Here is an 18,263-nt window from a genome sequence, read left to right on the forward strand (position 1 = left end):
ATTGTGAAACGCTTGTGATATAAAATGTAGTTCTAATCAGTTTACATTTGGTTCATTGTAGGTCATACAGTGATGTGTGTGCAAGGTAGCTAATATATGAAAATTGTTTTACATATTGGAAAGAGAAAAATACCTCATTCCAGTCTCGAGAAAATAGGTCAGATTTATTGGATGTTGTCCATGAGAAGTTTGGCAGCGATGTATCATATGCAAGGCTATAGCTGCCTACAATGTCTTGTTGCTTGTTGTATGACTCCAGTGGGAACACTTGTTACGAGGATAAGCATCACATCGCATCTCCTGTATTGCGACATGTCGAATCACATATCGTATTGCCCCTGTGCAAACTGTGTCCTCAATTATTTGTTGTATATATGTTAACATGTCTACCACTACAGTTTTTACTCTCTACAGCTTTTTTGTGTCATGGAAGTTATTCCCTGATGTGTTAACACATATCCTACAATCTCTTGGTGTAGTCAGTGTTTTTCATGTATTCCTTTTCTCGCCGACTCTGCAGAAAACCTCCTCATTTATTTTGTTATCAATCCATCTTTTCATCACCATAGTTGTACAACAGCACAAGTCATAACTGCAAAGGGAAACCAGTGCTTGAATACAGAAAGCAGCTTGAAATGGAACCGCGGATGGTCAGCGCTCCATCTTACAAATCACGGGCAGAAGAATGGACGACGCAACAGCCTGGTTTATGCATTCAGCAGCTCCAGTTGTTGTAAAATCATTCCGTTGCAACACTTGCTCCTCCACATCAAGTGTATGGAATGTGCGTGAACTACCGTGATCCTTGACCTCGTCTTGGAATGATCCTTTGTCTGAAAGTCGCTGGAACGATCTGGTGAAAATTTTTTCAGGTGGAATATGACGTTGAGAATGTTTTTCTGCCTACGCCATTTTCCGCGTAGAACAATGAGACCTCATTTCGCTGTTCATGTTGTTGACATTCAACGGAGTCATTGGTGTTGCTCTAATACCACCACCATTTCACGGATATACGTACGATATAGCCGATTTCAAGCGTTCAGTCACGAATTATGACATGAATTATATTATGATCGGATGATTATCTTGTATAGTGCTCGTAATATTCTCAATCAATTGTTCAATTGTGTGTGAAATCTTATGGCACCTAACTGCTAAGGTAATCAGTCCCTAATCTTACACACTACTTAATCTAAACTATCCTAAGGACAAACACACACACGCATGCCCGAGGGAAGACTCGAACCCCCGCCGGGACCAGCCGCACCACAGTCCATGACTGCAGCGCCTGAGACAGCTCGGCTAATCCCGCGCGACTTTTTCTCAATATAGTAGTAAAACGTAGTTGTAATATGTTCGACAAATAGGTAAAATTGACTCAGAAAACACTATTCAACCATATTACAAATATTTCTTTATTTACTATTATTTTTGAAATACGATGTGTGTTTTTATTTCTCAGTTAATTAAAGTTCTTTCGGAATAAAAAATACAATCTAATCGTGGAAACAGAATAAATGAAAGATAATTTGTGCCATCATTTCACCGCCCCTAGTGTATAACGCTGACAATAAAAAGACGGTATCAACCGCTGTCAGTCTTCTTTTTGTGGGGGAGCATTGAACACACTATGCTCTTTTATTTTCTTCTCTTTGTCTAGTACTGTCAGATCACGTGTAACATATGACAGCAGTGGAGTATTCCTAGCTATGGTGCAATCTAACTGTAGCCAATGAAGAAATCATTTTAACTGCAATCGAAAGAGAAACAACCCTCGGTCACTATATTTTTAACAAATTAACCTGGTTTGAACACTGCTAGGAGTGTCTTCTTCAGAATTTAAAACAAAGAATGATCTACATTCTATAACCTGGTCACAGAATAATGATATTATTTTTTTTTTTAAGTGCCGTTCTACACAAATCAAAGTCCAGCCTCTGTCTCATACACCTCTGACGCAATGCCAGAGACAGTCAGTGCCACTTCGTGGCAATTGCAGTTCAGTATCTAATCCTTTGAGTAATTTCCTGGAATAAACGCTATCTACAGAGGTCACAAAACGCAATAATATACAGCACCCATAAACGCATACTACTGCGAACCACATTCTTCTAACGATACAGTATCGTAAAGCTTGAAAAATGTCTGTGGCTCTTAGACAACGTTGGCGGAATAAAATGAAACTTCTGAGCAGAGCGGAAGCTGTAGAAAATGTCTTTACGACACACCATAAGCCCGACTGATAGCGGCCTTTAAAGGCTTGGTATTTCGTATATCACTCCGTAACGAGGTCTCCACGAGGCGAAATGATGGACGGCAGGAGTCTAGCTGTTCGCCGTTGGCCAATCGGCGAGTTTCACAATTTTCTGAGCCTGCACCGTAGCAGACGAAAGACAAGTAGGATTTGAAGGAGTTCTACATCTGCTTACATACTCTGTAAGCCACCGGACGGTGCGTGGCGGTGGGTGCCCTATTCCACATCTACACGTTTTTTTTTTTCCTGTTCCACTCGCAGATAGAGCCAAGGAAAAATGACTGTCTATGCCTCCATATGAGTCCTAATTTCTCGTATCTTATCTTCGTGGTACCTATGCGAAATGTATGTTGGCGGCAGTGGAATCGTTCCGCAGCCAGCTTCAAATGCCGGTTCTCTAAACTTAGTAGTATTCTCCGAAAAAAGCTAGGAATCTTACGTGAATAGAAGGCGGTTTAGTAACGGAGGGAAATGTGCTTCCAAAACGTCCGGCGCCCAAACAAAACTGCCGTATTAGATCATTGTAAACAACTTCACAAGCTATCTTTTAGCAACTTGATGTTTTTGCGTTGTAATGGCCATGCCATTAAATAAATGATCTGAAACCAACCTAACTGTTCCAGCTGATGCTATATGAATACCCAGGGAGATCGTGCACCAGAAATGAGGTAGCAGAGAAGTTATCCAGATGAAACGACATCTAGATTACGATTTAAGGCGGAAACCGATATTTTTTGGTTGCCTTGGCAACAGCCGATTTTATTCTCCATCCTTGTCCTACTAAATTAATGGACAACGTGTAATAAGATCAAATGTCATCAAACAAAAACAATTGTAACACAAAAAAGAAAGTCTGAGTTAGTAATAGAGAAAACTGTTACACCTTACTATTCGTACCTTGGTGTTAGACGTCGAGTAGTAGAAATATTCGTTGTGTCACATAGAAATCGTGAATAATCTGTTGCATCTTGTTATGCTATTCGTAAAAAGTTCTAGCCTCAGTTTCTTAATGTATATGTGGTCTTCTACGACGTTAGTCTACGGGGAGCACTATACTTAAGCACGACTCTGAGATACAATAACTTAAATATGAAAAAAAGTTTGCTACTAAAGATCAGTCTATTTATTTTCATCTGTTTAAAATCGTATCCTTATTGATTAAATTGCCCTGAAGCCATAACGTTTGTATAACTTCTGCCAATGTGTCTAACAATGTGTTGCATTTGTGCTGCTAAGAAGTGCTTTTCACCAAATCGTACTGCGATTTTAAGTCTGTATCGAAATTATGGAAATATTTATGATATTTCGGTCCTTTAGGTACTCTTTGATGGAGTACTAAAAAAAGAAATGGAAGCTCCGTCAGTTTTCTCGTTTAACATTTCTACATCTTCAGTAAATGTAATGCATTGAAATAAATGAAGTGAATGCTTTCCCCAGAAACCTATGTGTAAGACCCATAATAAAAATAGCACGACAAAGAATGAACCGTGGCAGAAAAAATGCAGCAACAGGTTAACGTCTTAGGAATAAAATTTATGAACAATGCTCTTCGGCTGTATGCGTGTGTGTGTGTGTGTGTGTGTGTGTGTGTGTGTGTGTTTCAGTCTACAGAGTTTAGATTTTATATTTACAAGAAAATAGCAGTGACAAAGATAATTCAAGCTAAAGTTAAGCATATACAAATAAGATATTGAAGGAGACTAAGATTTTCAATCACATTTTTGATTGTAAAGTAATATAAAAGTTACTTGCGGTAGTCTTAACAGTGATAAACACAAAACAATTGAAAAATTATCCCAGAAACGTTTTGTTTGTAACGTAGTTCATGATTTCCATCCTGCTAGCAATTAAGACGCCCTAAAAATATTAATTATGGATATTATGGTTCTTTTGACATTGACAATTTTATTTTGCTTTGACCTTTTACGACATGAATAAAACATTATCCACTAACAGAAATATAAGTTAACAGGGGGGACAAAATTCTTTGTCAAATGATCGGAAGTATTTGTTTACCATAGAAATATATGTTTACCATCACACTACGGTCCGTCTCGCTTCCGATAGCGTCTTTGCAATAACAAGTGTCAGACTAGCAAAAGGCGAACACTGTAATGTCGAAGCGAAATTGCGATTCGAGTCTGCGAATATCCTCCTCTGCCTAGCCAGTAGCAGCTTTTCTCAAACCTGTCTCTGCTGGAGCCGATTAGACATGTCCTTGGCATCTTTTGGACGTCTGCTGTTCATGTTGCGCCTCCCAAGAACATGAGCCGTAGCCCCGAAATGAAAAGGCTTCTCGACTGACCACCTCTCTTGCATTTACAAGCGCTGTTTTCTGTGCAGTAAGCTTTTCACTGTCCGGGTAGGCTACACCAAATGACGTGTGAGGCACGAATGACGTAATACAACCTATGTCTACTGCATAGTGAAGGAAATTCATACGTCAAGCTCTGCTAAATTTACAAACTATGATTGTGTATCATCTTGTGAACTGAAATTGCAAAAGATCCTTTCAGCTTATTACCTTTGCTGCCACATCGAATTATACACGTTACCTCATGTTCATTGGAGATGTGCATCTGCAGTTGCTACAATCTGTCCCGCTTGTTTTTCACGAGAGAGGGTGGTTTAAACTAGACGATTCGCAATAACACTTCAATATTAACATCCATAAGCAATTGGACACCCCGCACCGATGAATTGGAAAGGTATATCCTGTCCCACGAACATGTGAACAATCGATGCCTTCAACGATGGATTGGACGGGAAGTTCTTCCCATGCCTCATAAGATGATCGAATCAGATTCTTGTATATTTTTCTATGGTGTTACACGAAGTCGTTGGTGTACGAAAACCCAGTGGAACCTGAAAAGGAACTATTTCATGTAATCTCCCAGGTTATACTGGCGTGATTTATTAATGGTGTGTTTCCGAGGGTTAAGTACAGTTGTTTCAGTTTTATGCAGAATGTTTCGACGACTGAAAACATTGTCTTCTGCAGGTGCTGCAAGTTGTGGTGCAATGTGTACTCGCTGCCCAGTTCCAACCTGAGTGTAGCTATCGTTGTTCTAGCGTCGCAATTATAGCTGAATGTAACTTCGACTCCTGATGCCCACAAAATGCTTTGAGACGCTTTTGTTTTTCAGAGCTCGCATTGCTATTCCGTGAAATGAACATTCTCTGAGCGTTTCCCAACTCTGGTGGATGTGATGGCCAGCGGCTTTTTCATAAATTGAGTGCCGCACTCCAAGCCTTGTTAAAGTAGAAGCCTCCGTCATTGTTTATTAGATTTTCCTTACATAGTTACGTATCTCTATGAATTTCTTAATTACGATATATCAGAAACTTGGCTTTTGAACCACCGTAATGGACTCATGGTACTTCATTTCATGATCGTATTCGAGACAGTAGTCCGCCTCTGTTGCTAGGTGATAACCGCGTCTAACAGCTGTGCGAAGGACCCGTATTCGATTCTCGGTACTGACAGCAGGGGCTTTTCCTCGGTGGGAGGGTTGTACTCACCTCATGATGCCAATTGAGGACCAATTGGAGTAAAAAGTAGCGGCTCCAAGATACAGGAAATTGACAACGAATTGGAGGGCAGTGAGCTGACCCCATGCCCCTCTATAGCGCATCCGAAAGACGTCATTGGAAAAGGATGACTCGGCGGTCAGTCGGTATTAAATCGCCCGACAGGGTCAGTAGACGGAAAGAAAAAATCATCGAGGCAGGATCGGCAAAAGCTGATTTGCGGTGGTACGCGTCGCTGATGTTCCTTGCACCTCTCCTCCATCCAAAAAAAATTCTTCAAATGGCTCTGAGCACTATGGGACTTAACATCTGAGGTCATCAGTCCCCTAGAAGTTCACACACATCCATGCCCGAGGCAGGATTCGAACCTGCGACCGTAGCGGTCGCGCAGCTCCAGACTGAAGCGCCTAGAATCGCAGGGCCACCCGGGTCAGCGCCACTGAGGTGTGTCACATTCGCATGGAATGCGGCACGTACATTGCTTTCCGAGTCCTAGATCGTCATTAATACCACAAAGAAGACTTTTTATCGCCGTTGACGGGACTGAAATACATTGAATTAATGTTTACGTAGCAGTCTACAGATCGTTATAGGTATTGTACCAGCATTAGGAAGGTAAGTGATTCATGGCTTCTCTTTTTCTGTCTGTCTCTACGTCTTCTTCAGGCGTTTTCATTTTGATGTATTAGGTCGGTGCGTAAGTTCGAAGCAATTTTTCCTGAGTTTAATAAACACAACAAATACACATAACAGAGACAGAGACAGAGAGAGTCATCAGTAATATATTCTCCTTCACTATTTACAACAGTCTGCCAACGCCAGCGTAACTTTTCGATCCCATGATTGTAGAAATCACGTGTTTTGAGGCGAAGAACTCGTAGAGTTATGTTCGAAGCGCATTTTCAAACAGAAACGAAGTTCCTTGAAAGTTGTTCGATAGAGAGCGGAAAAGGTGTATGAGGTAGGTGCGGAATGACTTCCCGACCTAACTCCTAAAATAGTGTTTTGTGTCAGTCTAGAACAATTCGGGCGGGCGTCATCGTAGAGTAGCATCGGTTCACGGAGTCATCCAGGTCGTTGTTCTTGGACTGAATCTGCGAGACATCTCAGTTTTTTAAAGTAAATGTCAGCAGTGATGGTTACACCTCGTGGAAGCATTTTGTAGTATACACCGTCGCTATTCCAACATATGCGGAACATTTTATGTGGATGCGGGCGGTTCCTTGTACGGGCAGCTGCTGCTTTGTTTCGGCTTAACCATTCCTTTCTTCTCCTTATGTTAGCATAAAGGCATCATTGTTCGTCACCATTAACAGTACAGGACAGGTACGGCAGGCATTGTTCACGAGCCAGCTGATGACGAGAAAGCAGAGACACATATAGTCATCCGCTGATTTTTGTGATTTTGGTTTAGAACGTGAGGTTCGCACACACCTGCTGTTCCAACCTTCCCCACTGCATGCAAGTATATCACGATCGTGGAATGACCACAGTTCATCACGTTCGTCAGTCCTCGAGTATACTGACGTGAATCATTGTGGATTAACGCGTTTAAACGATTTTCGTTCAACCTAACGTGGAGAGTCACTAATAACAAACCATTCCTCCTTAAAACGAGAGAACTATTTTCTGGCAGGCCTCTGCCCAATGGCATTTTCGCCATACACGGCATAAATGTTTCTCACTGCCCTTGCAGCTGTCACCCCTCTACTGAACTGAAAAACAAAAATACGTGGGAAATGTTCCGATTTCTCCACTTGGCACTCCATTTTTTAGCGTTCATGGCTCCAGTCACCGTCTCCGAATGACAAAATGACAGCGTGTAAAGTAAAATAGCAACAGTGAAATACAAGCAAAAATTAATACACGATTAATAATGAACTGAAAAACAAAAATACGTGGGAAATGTTCCGATTTCTCCACTTGGCACTCCATTTTTAGCGTTCATGGCTCCAGTCACCGTCTCCGAATGACAAAATGACAGCGTGTAAAGTAAAATAGCAACAGTGAAATACAAGCAAAAAATAATACACGATTAATAAACCCATAGCAACCGGAATAGCAACATGCCAAACAAAAACGCTACGAACTTATGCACTAACGTAAAGTATACACCATGTGATCAAAAGTCTCCGGACACCCACAAAAACATACGTTTTTCATATTACGTGCATTGTGCTGCCACCTACTGCCAGGTACTCCATATCAGCACTTCAGTAGTCATTAGATGTGAATGAGGCGCTCTGCGGAACTCAGGGACTTCGAACGTGGTCTGGTGATTGGGTGTCATTTGTGTCATACGTCTGTACGCGAGATTTTCACACTCCTAAACATCCCTAGCTTCACTGTTTCCGATATGATAGTAAAGTGGAAACGTGTAGGGACACGTACAAGACAAAAGCGTACAGGCCGATCTCGTCTGTTGATTGACAGAGACCGCCGACAGTTGAAGAGAGTCGTAATGTGTAATAGGCTGACATCTATCCAGATCATCACACAGGAATTCCAAACTGCATCAGAATCCACTGCAAGCACTATGACACTTAGGCGGGAGATGAGAAAACTTGGACTTCATGATCGAGCGGCTGCACATAAGCCACACATCACGTCGCTAAATGCCCAACGACGCCTCGCTTGAAGGGGCGTAAACATTGGACGATTGAACACTGGAAAAACGCTGTATGGAGTAACGAATCACGATACATAATGTGGTGATTCGATGGCAGTGTGTGGGTATGGCGAATGCCCGGTGAACGCCATCTGTCAATGTGTGTATTGCAAACAGTAAAATTCGGTGGCTGTGGTCTTATGAAGTGATGGTGTTTTTCCTGGATAGGGCTTGCACCCTTGTCGTTTAGCATGGTACTATCACAGCATCGGCCTACATTGATCTTTTAAGCACTTTCTTGCTTCACACGGCTGAAAAACAATTAGGGGATGGGGATTGCATCTTTCAACACAATCTACCACCTGTTCATAATGCACGGCCTGTTTCGGAGTGATAACACGACAATAACATCCCTGTAATGTGCTGGCCTGCACAGAGTCCTGACCTGAATCCTGTAGAACACCTTTGGGACGCTTTTGGAACGCTGACTTTGTGCCAAGCCTTACCGACCGGCATCGATACCTCTCCTCAGAGCAGCACTCCGTGAAGAATGGGCTGCCATTCCTCAAGAAACCGTCCAGAACCCGATTGAACGTATGCCTTCGAGAGTGGAAGCTGTCATCGAGGCTAAGGGTGGGCCAACACCATATTGAATTCCAGCATTGCCGATGGAGGGCGCCATGAACTTGTAAGTCATTTTCAGCCAGGTGTCCGGATAATTTTGATCACATAGTGTACATATATATATATGAACTCAAGCAATGAAAAAAAATTGTACCAAGACCAGGACTGGTATTCCCTCTAAATTCGAACGCCATTGCAGAGCTTCTCCAACTGTGCTGGAATAGCAGCTCAGTATCGAACGGAAAGGGGGATCCTGCTTGAAACCCAGGCTCAGATGCTTTAATCAAATCGAACTATATGGTTCCAGAGACCTGTTCAAGTCTCAAGCGTCTACGAGGTATTTATGCAGACTTATGTGATAAATGAAAATGTGCAGCAACGTCAGGATTCGAAACCTTGTCTCCTGCGCTGTTCGCGCTTTGGGGGAGTACCAAGTGGGCCTAGGCCTGAATGGGAATTTGGGTTGGGGAGGGAGGCGAGCTAGGGTAGTTGGCACAGTTGTGCTAGGCCACTGCGCGAGGGTGGCGTAATGGTTATCGTATCTGCTTAGAGAGCAAGAGACTTTGGTTCGAATTCCAGCCTTTATACAAATTTTCAAAAAAATGGTTCAAATGGCTCTGAGCACTACGAGACTTAACATCTGTGGTCATCAGTCCCCTAGAACTTAGAACTACTTAAACCTAACTAACCTAAGGACATCACACACATCCATGCCCGAGGCAGGATTCGAACCTGCTACCGTAGTGGTCACGCGGTTCCAGACTGAAGCACCTAGAACCGCACGGCCACCCCGGCCGGCTGCAAATTTTCATTCACCGCTTCCGTTTGCAGACTTCAAAAGTCTCTGGAATCCTATAGTTTCATTTGTTTTGGTTCTGATTGCAGCACCCGCTAATTGACACGTTTCCAGCTCCCTGTATCACTATACAACGTACAACAGCGACATTTCAGAATGTGCGACAAAATTTTATCTGCTGCCGTAATAAATGCATAGTTTGGATGTTGTCGCCTTGAAAAATTGATTAAAGAATAATTTGTTGCTATTAGATGTAAGTTATTTATATCAATAATATGTATTCATTTTCGATCGTCCGTCAAGTACTGTGTTTAGGACCCGTTACCATACGTACAATTTTCATCCTAAAGATTTCAGACACACGACGTATACACTGAGGTGATAAAAGTAGTGGAACAGCGATATGCACGTAAACAGATAGCGGTAGTATTCCTTACACAAGGAATAGAAGGCCAGTATATGGGCGGAGATGTCATTTTTTCTCAGGTGATTCATGTGAAAAGATTACCGACGTGATTGTGGCCGCGAGACGGGAATTAACAGAGCCTGAACGCGGAATTATAGTTGGAGCTATACGTATGGGACATTGCATTTCGCAAATAATTAAGGAATTTAATATTCACCGGTGTGTGCCAAGAATATCAGATTTTAGATATTACGTCTCACCACAGACAACGCAGTTGCGACGGCCTTCACTTATCGACCGAAGGCAGTGGCGTTTGCGTATGAGTTGTCAGTGTTAACAGACAAGCAACAGAGCGAGAAATAATTACGTATGACGAATGTATCTCTTAGGACAGTGCGGCGCATTTTGGTGTCAATGGGCCTTGGGAGGAGACGAAAGACGTGAGTGCTTTTGCTGACAGCACGACATTGCCTCTTCTGGGCTCGTGACCATGTCGTTTGGGCCCCAAAATCAAAAACCGTCGCTTGGTCAGATGATTCCCGACCTCAGTTGGCAATGGCTGATGGTAAGGTTCGAGTGTGGCGCAAACCCCACGAAGCCATGGATCCAAGTTGTCAACAAGACACTGTGGAAGCTGGTGGTGGCTTCATAATGGTGTGGGCTGCGTTTACATCAAGCGGACCAGATCCCCTGGTCCAGCTGAGAAAGTTTGTGAATGATAACGGACCATGTCACCGGGCCATAGTTATTCGCGACTGGTTTGAAGAAAATACTGCACATTTCTAGGGAATGATTTGGTACCCATATCGCCGAACATGATTCCCGTCGCACCATCCAACATTTTTGGGACACAATCGAGATGTCAGTTAGTGCAGCCGGCCCGTGTGGCCGAGCGGTTCTAGGCGCGTCAGTTTGGAACCGCGCGACCGCTACGGTCGCAGGTTCGAATCCTGCCTCGGGCATGGATGTGTGTGATGTCCTTAGGTTAGTTAGGTTTAAGTAGTTCTAAGTTCTATGGGACTAATGACCTCAGATGTTAAGTCCCATAGTGCTGAGAGCCATTTGAACCATTTTTTTTTGTCAGTTAGTGCACAGTCCTTAACTTTCGCAGTTATGGACGGCTATAGAGGCAGCATGGCTCAGTATTTCTGCAGCGAACTTCCAATGACTTGTTGAGTCCATGCCACGTAAAGTTGGTGCACTACACCAGGCAAAAGTAGATCTGACAATATATTAAGAGGTATTTCATGATTTTTGTCACCTCAGTGTACTTACACAAAGTTTAACGTAGTCATTTTGAACAACTGATAAGAGCTTAGATTGTTTATATAAGGCGCAAGTTGTTAATATCAATAATATGCATTCATTTTCGATCAGAGGTCAAAGTTTATTGCACTTAGGATCCGTTACAATACACACAATTTTCATCCTACAGTTTTGAAACATTCTGCGTATACAAGGTGGTCCATTGATCGTGACCGAGCTAAATATCACACGAAATAAGCATCAAACGAAAAATCTACAAAGAACGAAACTTGTCTAGCTTGAAGGAGGAAACCAGATGGCGCTATGCCTGGCCCGCTAGATGGTGCTGCCATAGGTCAAACGGATATCAACTGCGTTTTCTTAAATAGGAACCCCCATTTTTACAACATATTCTTGTAGTTCGTAAAGAAATATGAATGTTCCAGTTGGACCACTATTTTTCCCTTTTTGATAGATGGCGCTGTAATAGTCACAAACTTGTAAGTACGTGGTATCACGTAACATTCCGCCAGTGTGGACGGTATTTGCTTCGTGATACATTACCCATGTTAAAATGGACCGTTTACCAATTGCGGAAAAGGTCGATATCGTGTCGATGTATGGCTATTGTGATCAAAATGCCCAACGGGCGTGTGCAGCTCGGTATCCTGGACGACATAATCCAAGTGTCCGGACCGTTTGACGGATAGTTACGTTATTTAAGGAAACAGGAAGTGTTCAGCCACATGTGAAACGTCAACCACGACCTGCAACAAATGAATGCCCAAGTAGGTGTTTTAGCTGCTGTCGCGGCTTATCCGCACATCAATAGCAGACAAATTGCGCGACAATCGGGAATCTTAAAAAAGTCGGTATTGAGAATGCTACATCAACATCGATTGCACCCGTACCATATTTCTATGCACCATAAATTGCATGGCGACGACTTTGAACGTCGTGCACAGTTCTGCCACTGGGCACAAGAGAAATTACAGGACAATATGCACTATTGGGCAACGGAAAATCAACGATGACTGCGACAAGTGGAACATCACCTACCTTGGCGGGATTAATGTATGGTGCGGCATTATGGGAGGAAGGATACTGGCCCCCATTTTATCGATGGCAATCTAAATGGTGCAATGTATGCTGATTTCCTACGTAATGTTCTACCGATGTTACTACAAGGTGTTTCACTGCATGACAGAATGGCGATGTACTTCCAACATGATGGATGTCCGGCACATAGCTCGTGTGCAGTTGAAGCGGTATTGAATGGCATATTTGATAACAGGTGGATTGGTCGTCGAAGCACCATACCATGTCCCGCATGTTCACCGGATCTGACGCCCCCGGATTTCTTTCTGTGGGGGAAGTTGAAGGATATTTGGTATCGTGATCCACCGACAGCGCCTGACAACATGCGTCAGCGCTTTGTCAATGCATGTGCCAACATTACGAAAAGCGAACTACACGCTAGTGAGAGAAATGTCGTTACAAGTATTGCCAAATGCATTGCGGTTGACGAACATCATTTTGAGCATTTATTGCATTAATGTGGTATTTACAGGCAATCACGCTGTAACAGCATGCGTTCTCAGAAATGATAAGTTCACAAAGGTACATGTATCACATTGGAACAACGGAAATAAAATGTTCAAACGTACCAACGTTCTGTATTTTAATTTAAAAAACCTACCTGTTACCAGCTGTTCGTCTAAAATTGTGAGCTATATGTTTGTGACTATTACAGCGCCATCTATCACAAAGCGAAAAAAGTGGTCCAACTAAAACATTCATACTTCTTTACGTACTTCACGAATATGTGATAAAAAACGGGGGTTCCTATTTTAAAAAACGCAGTTGATATCCATTTGACCTATGGCAGTGCCATCTAGCGGGCCAAGCATAGCACCACCTGGTCTCCCCCTTCAAGCTAGACAAGTTTCGTTCTTTGTAGTTTTTTCGTATGCCGCTTATTTCGTGAGATATTTGGCCAGGTAACTATCAACGGACTACCCCGTAGATCGCAATCAGAAAGTATTGGGAAACGCTTGACCTTGTATCGTATAATCACCAGTTGACGAACGCCCTTCAGCAGGCTAGCAACGCTACATTTTGCAGTGCGAACCGGCTGGCTGCCCTTCGCCTCGTTTGCGAGGCGCCACGGCAACCGGCTGAGCGCTATCTGCAGCGCACGAGGTCATATACCGATACGGCGATTTATCTGCGTTGATCTCTGGCGAGAAAAAAAGAAACGTGCGAGTGCAGTGAGGCTAATCCTTGGTGCCGCAGCTCGCCGCCCAAGTATGGCAGAACGAGATTTACGAACGACCTCCGAGCATCGCTGTAATCGCTATCTGACGGGAAGAATAAGCTCTTAAAGTCCCTCGCAGCGTAGCGCGCAGATAAAAGGCTACGACATCACTGCACTGACTTTCAGCTGTTCCTCGTGAGCAGAGAAACTGTCAGCGAGGGAAGTTATTACATTCGTCGATAAAAGGTTCTTCCGTTTTTGCCGGCCGCGGTGGCCGTGCGGTTCTCGGCGCTACAGTCCGGAACCGTGGGACTGCTACGATCGCAGGTTCGAATCCTGCCTCGGGCATGGATGTGTGTGATGTCCTTAGGTTAGTTACGTTTAAGTAGTTCTAAGTTCTAGGGGACTGATGACCTAAGATGTTAAGTCCCATAGTGCTCAGAGCCAATTTTTTCTTCCGTTTTCCGTGGATCTGATGCGTTGCCAATTCATCACACTGGGTGACACACTCTCATTCATTTATTTATTTTGATAAGGCCATAGCAAGCTCTACAGGCATCTCTTACCAAACACCAAGGGCTCTGTACGTCTAGCATTTTTTTTTTAATTTACTACTAGCCACTAAAATTGCAACACCAGGAACGATAGAAAATAACAATTTTTTATTGCGTGCATTATACTAGGAAGAACACGCGACTCATATTTGAAATGGTAGCGAACTAGGATGTGGGAGCATAACCAAGATAATACTTGTAACATATTTACCACTCCTCCCCTTTTGTTTCATTTTAATTTTGTGTAGATTTTAATTTCGTGTATTACTATTTTAATATTGTGTATTACGTTACATTGCCTCTTACAGGGGTAAATAATAAGAATTTCAGATGAATATCATTGAGAGAATTTCCAACAACGTCACACAAATTGATTTTAAACCATACTCTGTAATATTGCCTACGGAGAGATGAATAAGAACATGGTAGGAGTTTCTATCAGTGCGAACTATACAGCATTTATTACTGTTCACTGTTCTTTGCTGTATTATATCACTTGATATTGATTATTAAAACTTTTGGCCGGCCGGTGTGGCCTAGCTGTTCTAGGCGCTTCAGTCTAGAACCGCGCGACCGCTACGGTCGCAGGTTCGAATCCTGCCTCGGGCATGGATGTGTGTGATGTCCTTAGGTTGGTTACGTTTACGTAGTTCTATGTTCTAGGGGACTGATGACCTCAGATGTTAAGTCCCATAGTGCTCAGAGTCATTGAACCATTAAAACTTTTACTAACAGTTACAAACACGTTATATTTTATATCGCTACACTTGAAAAATATGCAGTGCATTTCTTTGGTACGATAAAATATGAGCTGCTCTTAGAGCATGAGCAACAAAAGGTAATTGTTTGAATTTTTTATAGTCACATCTGACCTAACCCACCAAGAATCTTACCAAAATTAATTATTTGCTTTGAAATTTTACGTGAAATTCAGAGTTCAGTCTTTGCTCATCTTTGCCAACGGCAAGCTAAAAATTCACAATGGAATAAAATATACTCCTCCGCGTCTGCTAATTTTACTGAAAGAGAAATGGATTAATGTTCTTACTTTTCTTTCTCTCACGCTGTAGGCGGGCTGCTGAAATATTTAATTTCTTTGCTCGTAGCGGTGGCAGCTTCCGCCAGCCGTCGTTCCGCGTAAAAAAAAACGTAATTTTGCTGAAAAAGTAGGTATTATGACTGGGCAACCTATCTACAAAATTTATAGCACACTTTGTCATATAGGATTATATTCTAAAACATAAGTTTCTTACGATACACACCTTTTTACAGAATCTTGCCCCTAATGGCGACTAAACGTTTCAACAGACAAAACACGACTGCTGTCGGTAAAGATACAGCGCTACGTGCGTCTGCACTCGTCGGTAACCCAAGAAAAACAGAGATTATTGTGTGTAATATATACACTCCTGGAAATGGAAAAAAGAACACATTGACACCGGTGTGTCAGACCCACCATACTTGCTCCGGACACTGCGAGAGGGCTGTACAAGCAATGATCACACGCACGGCACAGCGGACACACCTGGAACCGCGGTGTTGGCCGTCGAATGGCGCTAGCTGCGTAGCATTTGTGCACCGCCGCCGTCAGTGTCAGCCAGTTTGCCGTGGCATACGGAGCTCCATCGCAGTCTTTAACACTGGTAGCATGCCGCGACAGCGTGGACGTGAACCGTATGTGCAGTTGACGGACTTTGAGCGAGGGCGTATAGTGGGCATGCGGGAGGCCGGGTGGACGTACCGCCGAATTGCTCAACACGTGGGGCGTGAGGTCTCCACAGTACATCGATGTTGTCGCCAGTGGTCGGCGGAAGGTGTACGTGCCCGTCGACCTGGGACCGGACCGCAGCGACGCACGGATGCACGCCAAGACCGTAGGATCCTACGCAGTGCCGTAGGGGACCGCACCGCCACTTCCCAGCAAATTAGGGACACTGTTGCTCCCGGGGTATCGGCGAGGACCATTCGCAACCGTCTCCATGAAGCTGGGCTACGGTCCCGCACACCGTTAGGCCGTCTTCCGCTCACGCCCCAACATCGTGCAGCCCGCCTCCAGTGGTGTCGCGACAGGCGTGAATGGAGGGACGAATGGAGACGTGTCGTCTTCAGCGATGCCTTGGTGCCAGTGATGGTCGTATGCGTGTTTGGCGCCGTGCAGGTGAGCGCCACAATCAGGACTGCATACGACCGAGGCACACAGGGCCAACACCCGGCATCATGGTGTGGGGAGCGATCTCCTACACTGGCCGTACACCACTGGTGATCGTCGAGGGGACACTGAATAGTGCACGGTACATCCAAACCGGCATCGAACCCATCGTTCTACCATTCCTAGACCGGCAAGGGAACTTGCTGTTCCAACAGGACAATGCACGTCCGCATGTATCCCGTGCCACCCAACGTGCTCTAGAAGGTGTAAGTCAACTACCCTGGCCAGCAAGATCTCCGGATCTGTCCCCCATTGAGCATGTTTGGGACTGGATGAAGCGTCGTCTCACGCGGTCTGCACGTCCAGCACGAACGCTGGTCCAACTGAGGCGCCAGGTGGAAATGGCATGGCAAGCCGTTCCACAGGACTACATCCAGCATCTCTACGATCGTCTCCATGGGAGAATAGCAGCCTGCATTGCTGCGAAAGGTGGATATACACTGTACTAGTGCCGACATTGTGCAAGCTCTGTTGCCTGTGTCTATGTGCCTGTGGTTCTGTCAGTGTGATCATGTGATGTATCTGACCCCAGGAATGTGTCAATAAAGTTTCCCCTTCCTGGGACAATGAATTCACGGTGTTCTTATTTCAATTTCCAGGAGTGTATATATTACACAGAATGAAATTTTACTCTCTAGGCTTCAGCGATCAATTAATTGTCTGTGGCAGTCTCTATCGCTGCCTGCCGCTGCGATCACTTTTACATCTTTGCCTTTACGTTTCACAAAGAAATAAAAATAATGTAAATGACGTTAAGTACAATTTATCATGATTTCATACATTATTTATCCAGGAGACGTTGTAAATCCTATCTGGTAAGGATCCCAGACCACGCAGCAGTACTCCAATAGAAGGCGGACAAGCGAAGTATAGGCAGTCTGTTTAGTAGATCTGTTACACTTTCTTTGGTTTGCCTTCCTCACAACTTTTTATTTGTGTTCTTTCCAAAACAATGGTTCAAATGACTCTGAACACTATGGGACTTAACTTCTGAGGTTATCAGTCCCCTAGAACTTAGAACTACTTAAACCTAACTAACCTAAGGACATCACACACTTCCATGCCCGAGGCAGGATTCGAACCTGCGACCGTAGCGGTCGCGCGGTTCCAAACTGTAGCGCCTAGAACCGCGCGGCCATGTTCTTTCCAATTTAGGTTGTTCATAATTGTAATTCCTAGATATGCAGTTGAATTTACGGCCTGATTCACCGTGTAACCGAAGTTCAACGGGTTGCTTCTAGCGCTCATGTCCATTACCTCACACTTGTCATTATTTAGGGTCAATTGATGGATGTATTGTGGCTAGATTTCACCTCTGGCCAACTGTCACATCTGTCGGCCTGTCAAATCTGACGATGAAACTTCAGTTATAAAAATTATGAGATCGAATGATTAACAGCAGCAACAGCAAACCGCAAAACAGCTTATAATACAAGAGTCCCAAATCTACACCACATGATGTTAGAATAAAGAGTGATAGCGATATGGTCTGAAAATGACAGTCTAGCCGAAATAGATCTGTCACAATCAAAACACTAAACTACTATTGCAGCAGTCTGGTATTACATAATTTAAATTACAGCTTCTACAACAATACCATAGAAAAACCAGTCAAATTCTTTGAATTGCAAAGCATTAGAAAATGTCCCAGAGGCACTTATTGGGTCTAACAATATTTTTGGCTTCTTAGAAATCAGTATTATGAAGGCCACAATGTGCGTACACCTTAATCACTCAATAAAAACATTCAAGACAACAGAATAATCAACTTCTATACAT

General features: G+C 43.6%; 1 protein-coding gene and 1 non-coding gene across 2 annotated transcripts in view; both read left to right on the plus strand.

The window, feature by feature from the left end:
* Positions 1 to 18,263, plus strand: part of LOC126094752 (polyamine-transporting ATPase 13A3-like) — a 397,184-nt gene that overhangs the window by 93,534 nt on the left and 285,387 nt on the right. The gene's annotated exons all lie outside the window — the stretch shown is intronic.
* Positions 11,098 to 11,181, plus strand: Trnap-ugg (transfer RNA proline (anticodon UGG)). Its single transcript has one exon. It is a non-coding gene; the product is annotated as a tRNA-Pro (tRNA).

The sequence above is a fragment of the Schistocerca cancellata genome, chromosome 8 (genome assembly GCF_023864275.1).
Source record: "Schistocerca cancellata isolate TAMUIC-IGC-003103 chromosome 8, iqSchCanc2.1, whole genome shotgun sequence".
NCBI lineage: Eukaryota > Metazoa > Arthropoda > Insecta > Orthoptera > Acrididae > Schistocerca > Schistocerca cancellata.